At 41.3% G+C, this 5,427-nt stretch overlaps 1 long non-coding RNA gene across 1 annotated transcript; it reads left to right on the plus strand.

The window, feature by feature from the left end:
• The first annotated feature begins 869 nt into the window (after positions 1-869).
• Positions 870-4,814, plus strand: LOC106149403. The gene is made up of 3 exons (XR_001235562.1): positions 870-1,022; positions 1,395-1,625; positions 3,852-4,814. It is a non-coding gene; the product is annotated as an uncharacterized LOC106149403 (long non-coding RNA).
• Positions 4,815-5,427: the final 613 nt, after the last annotated feature.

Genomic DNA, 5,427 nt, shown 5'->3' on the forward strand with positions numbered 1-5,427 from the left:
TCAACTGCACATGGGTGTTTTTGCAAGCTCCTGGCTTCCTTATTCTGGCTGCCTCCTGCACCAATTTTGGCAAGGCTTCCTCTGGAGAGGCCTGAAAAAGTTTCCATCCAGTCACTCCCTTTGGTTAATTATTAGCAGCTCTGGTAAAAATTGTTGGTGGGGACACTAGAAACAACTAACTGAAAAGATATTGTCAGAGTTCGTTTGTTTGGGGATTTCAAGAATCTGCCCGACATACATTGAGATAACAGCGGGCAGAGGTGAGACACTGAGCTAACAAATGATGTCTATTCCCTCCTCTGTGACTAATTGGCTTCAGTGACCCTTGTCAAAACAGGGAAGGTAACTCATAAAATGAACTGGGAACTGTGTGTTCTGAGCCTTCATAACATATAACCTAGGTTTTATTTTCCTTACAAAGTTAGACCCTGGAACCCATACCTCTGTGCTTTGCATTAAACATACAGTGATTTAATTTACCCATGTTTGAGCGTCCTTACCTAAGCAAGCAAAAAGGTGGAATTTGCTGCTCTCAAAAAGGGTTTTCTAATTCTTTAAACCCATGAATCATTTGCCTAACAAGAAATACTCAACTTCTCTCATAATTTCCACATAACTTTTCCCTTCTTGGCCTGTATCCCCCAGTAAACTTTGGGGACATATAAACAAAATTGTATTCTGCATATAAAGATGGTAAACTAGTTGTTCACTCATTAGTTGTCACTACAGTTTGGCTGGTACTCCCTGGCAGCAATTGCCACACCCTTGTTTATATTGCTCAGCTCTGTCAGTTTAGAAGGCATTAAAAAGCAGAACTGGGCTGGCTGTTTTACGTTGGTGGTGAACTTTGTACCTCGACTCTGTCGCAACCCCCAAAGTTTACTCAACTCCACCTGGCAATTCAGCTCTTCAAGATAAAGGAGGTTTTCTCTGGGGGAAACCAGTAGCAGTTTATCTTCTTTTTGTTCTGCTGCTGGTATACAGCTGGTTGGCCATTGAACAGAGTCATCTGCCAGTGAGAGGTAATAAAAAATTTAAAGTAAAACAGGAGGGACGTGAAGGAGGTCACTGCCAAATATGTAAGAGGAATAAAAGTCAAACACTAGGTAGCATTGTTTAGGGCACATGGAAGGACTTCCTTTGGGAAACTGTACTTTGTGGTGTGTGTGTGTGTGTGTTCACGCATGTGTGCTTGTATGCACTTGAACATTGTGCAAAATTGTACAGACAAGGAAGTCAGGCAGCCTTATACACATACAAGGAGTGCGCGGATCCTGGTAAATCAGCCAGTAAGGATCCAAATCCAACTCTATTTTCTACACTCTCATGTCCTACAATGTTTGGAGCAAATTCTCACGCCTGAAATCAAGTTTCATTTTGTTGATCTTTTCCAGGTCCCATAATCATTCTCTTGGAGAAAGTGACAAGGAAAGCAAATGTGGAAGACAGCAGGGTGTGAATTGATCCACTGATGGAACGCTAAGCAACAAAGACATTCATGCTGTGACCTGTACACCTGTGAAAACTCCTCCATATTCAAGTTTGAATGCAGAAGAAAGACAACGGCCTTTTCCAAGTCCAGCCGATCCTCATGTTATGGGTTGAACTCTGTCCAGCTAATGCAGGTTGGTATCCTAACCTTCAGTAAGTATGAATACAACCTTAGTTGGAAATAAGGACTGTGCAGATGATCAAGTTGAGAAGAGATCATTAGGATAGACACTGATCCAATATAAAAGAGGAAATGCGAACACTGAGGAAGACACACACACACACATACACACACACACACACACACACACACACACACACACACACACGGAGACTCCCATTGCCTTGAAAACATCCAGGCAGAAATTGACATGATAACATCTCCAAGCCAAAGGATGAATGTTTAAAGACTGACTATGATCTACCAGACCCTAGAAGATGGATGGGCATGTGACAGAGTCTCTCTCACAGGTTTCAGGAGGAAACAATTCTGCCAACACCTTTTGCATAGATTTCTGGCCTCTGGTCTATGACATGATGTATTTTTGTTGATTAAAACACCTAGTCTGTGGTAGTTTGTTACAGCAACCCCAAGAAATGAATGTACTATGTCTTCTCAAGGCCAGCTCCTGTAGCCACACGTCCTTCCTCTCATCCCTTTATCAAAGCAGTGAGAAGAAGTATACAAGTTAAGATGGGTTTTCTCTCCATTTTTTCTGCCTCTCCTTCAATCTTGACTTTCCTAGTTTTCAAAGAGATGTTCATGAGAAATTCCCAACCTCCACTGCTAGTTTTACTCACAGGCCAAATAGAACAAAATTATAGATCAGATATTGAATTGCTCTAGGAAATTTTTCCCCTAAAAGACTTGAGAATTCAATCTGGGCAGTCCCATAGCCAGTGAAGAAGAAACTAGAAAAAGAATCTGCCTCTAAAGTGTCCCTCAGCTCCAATCCGACATCAGATAATCTAATTAGATGCAGAAATCCTACTTGCTTTTGGATTGTGGCTCCATTTGGAAGCAGTTGGCGTGGGCCATATACCTTGGCACAGATTTGATTTTATTGTTTCACTGCTACTGTTTCTTCTTAGAAACAGTGAATAGATCTTGATACCTAGAATTAGGTTGGAGTTAGTTGTCACCTATAGGGATAAGCAAGAAGCACAGGCTTTCAGAAGATGTATTTTAGCGTTAATTTAGGAAGGAGATGGGTTCAAGCAGCTGAGAGGCAAACAGATGGTGGTGCATGCTGGGAGTTCCCGGCAAGGAATCTGTCACCAGAAAGGATGGATGAATGAAACGCTTTTGTGTCCAGGTCACAGGAGGAACAGGAAGCAAAGTCTAGATTTGGCAGCTTGCGAGATAAAATGCATTAAGAGAGGGATGAATTTGATTATAAACAAATGATGATTTATTTTTCATATCTCTGCTCAATTTCCTCAGAGAATTTTCCTGCAAGAGTTGAGCCTTTTAAATCACTCTTCTCAGGGAGGAAAAAGTTCAAACATGACAATGGGGTTTCAACTGATCCATATCAATAAGCTTTGAAAAGATGGCAGGAGTCTAAGACAAACATCCAAACACAGGGAAGATTTATTTCTTCCTAGCTATGACAACATCACAGAAAAAGTGTCACATAGGCACAATGCTAATAAAAACTGAGACACTTGATCTGTCAATACGAAAACCAGAGCCTCTTGATGGTCCTAGAAAAAGCCCCTGGACACTGTTGCCCTTTGTGACCAGTTTTTCTTCTTCCATGTGTTAAAAAGAGGTACCTGCCACTTGGATGGTCCCTGTAAGCAGACCTTTCTGACAAGGACACTTCAGAGGCAGCCTCTGTGTCCGAAGTGAGCCAGTTTCAAATATTCTTCCTTGCTCAGCGTTGCTTGTGTCTGCACTGTCTAATGAGGCTCCTACAGGTACCAACAATAGGTGCAGCAGACAAGGGCGCAATGATGCATGTACATTTCAGGTAGCCAAGATGCTTTCCTAAGGCTTTAAAACATCAGCTCTGTTTTCTAGCAAAAGACAAATGTGTCAACTGCTTTTCTCTGAGGACACTGGCTGCTGCACCCAAAGACAAAACTTCCACAATGTCTATCCACTCTTTTCTGTCACCTATCTCCATATCCCCAGGGGATGCCTTACATGTGGCATCTAACCAATAAAGGAGGGAAACTGAGTCAGTGGAGGTCATCTCCACCCTACTCTTCTGATCTTGCAGCAAAACAAAATGTTTTAAATATTTATTGAGTGATCATTGTATGCAAGACCTTGTTAATAACCAAATGTATAATTCACCTCTGCCTCAAAATAATTCTATGAGGCTGGAACAATTACAACTTTCACATTACAGAAAAGGAAATGAAGACACAGAATGTTAAATGACTTGCCCGTGGTCTGACACACATGTTGTGAGTCACAGAGATTGGATTTGAACCTTCAGAAACTCAAAGGCCACTCTGTACTCTGACAACAATGGAGACTGCTGTGGAGGGTTAACTTCATGCTGGTGAGAACTACCAATGCTGTGATTCAAAACCTGAAACAGGGCCACTTGTTGTGGGGACTGTCCTATGCACTGCTGATGTTTAGTGACATCATCCACCTCTACTCTCAGGATTCCTCATTCTCTGAACCATAGCAGAACTGTCTTCAGATGTTGGCAGCCACTTAAGCTTAGTGTAATTATGGAATCATTTCTAGGAGTTATTTGTAGAGGTTACACAAACTCTTCCACACAGCATTTCCATGGGGACTGTACGTACAGCCATGCCTAAAGGTGGGGTTGTTCTAGCAGAGGGTAGAGCCTGAGCTGACAAATGGAGACATCAGCTGAACTATCCTACTGTTGAATCTCCCTCCTTTTTGTCAGTTGGGGAATCCTTAGGGACTTGTGTTTCTTCAGATTTGCAACACCAAGTGACTATGGGGTTCTGCCCTCACAGTGACATCAGCATTTCTGCCACAAATTCTAGAGCCTTTGAGGCTGACGAAGAAAAGATAAAAGCCACCTTTGTCTGCTATTTACATTTTTGCACACTCTGTTGCATCTACCTGGAATGCTCCCCCTTTGTTTTGCTTTTAGCTGTCTCAATTATAACCTCATGACAAAATCATAATCTTCCTTGGTGAAATCATCAGAAATCATCAAGTATGTGTGTCGGCTTATCTGAGGGATGTTGGTCTTCACTCCCCGCCCACAGCTGCAATGTAAGCTCCATGCAACATGAACTCACTGCCCTATCTCTGATTCATAAGGGGAGAAAATGATGACTACGTAAGGACATTCAATAAATGTGTTGAATCAATTCGCTAATTCTAGAAACTCATTTACTTCTAGAAAAAACTTGAACACAAGCTCTTTTCTATGTGCCAGGGTTTCCTGGTCTCACTGCAGGAACTCTAGTCCCCATGTGATTCAGCAACATTTTCCTCCTACTGTGTACTCCACCCTGTGACTCCTTCCTGCGAGAAGAGTTTTGGGATTTTGTCCAGCTCACCCTGTACTCAACACTTCACTCTTTTGTCTTCTTCTTCATTCATGAGCTCCTCTGGGAAATAGAAGATTTTATGAGGGATGAGGAGATGCACAAATGTAATGCAAAAACCAAACTGTGAAAAGAAAAAAATGTATTTAATGAAACTATGAAATAATTATAGATTGATTCATCAGTAGGACACATGGAAATAATTGTAGAAAACTTCAACAGTTGTGAAACCCAAAACCTCTGCAATATTTTATTCAGAACTACATATTTAGCATTCAGGAATTCTATGTTAATTGCTCAATGTCAAGAGTATATCTAATTGATTAAAGGATTCATAAACATACTCCCTGGGTTTCTTTTTCTAAATTGATATTAGAGAAAAAAAGTAAACTATCAAAAAAAAGCCTTGAGTTGATGCCTCTGTGGCTAGGAAATTTCAAG

The sequence above is a fragment of the Chinchilla lanigera genome, unplaced genomic scaffold, assembly GCF_000276665.1.
Source record: "Chinchilla lanigera isolate Chin_1 unplaced genomic scaffold, ChiLan1.0 scaffold00004, whole genome shotgun sequence".
Lineage (NCBI taxonomy): Eukaryota > Metazoa > Chordata > Mammalia > Rodentia > Chinchillidae > Chinchilla > Chinchilla lanigera.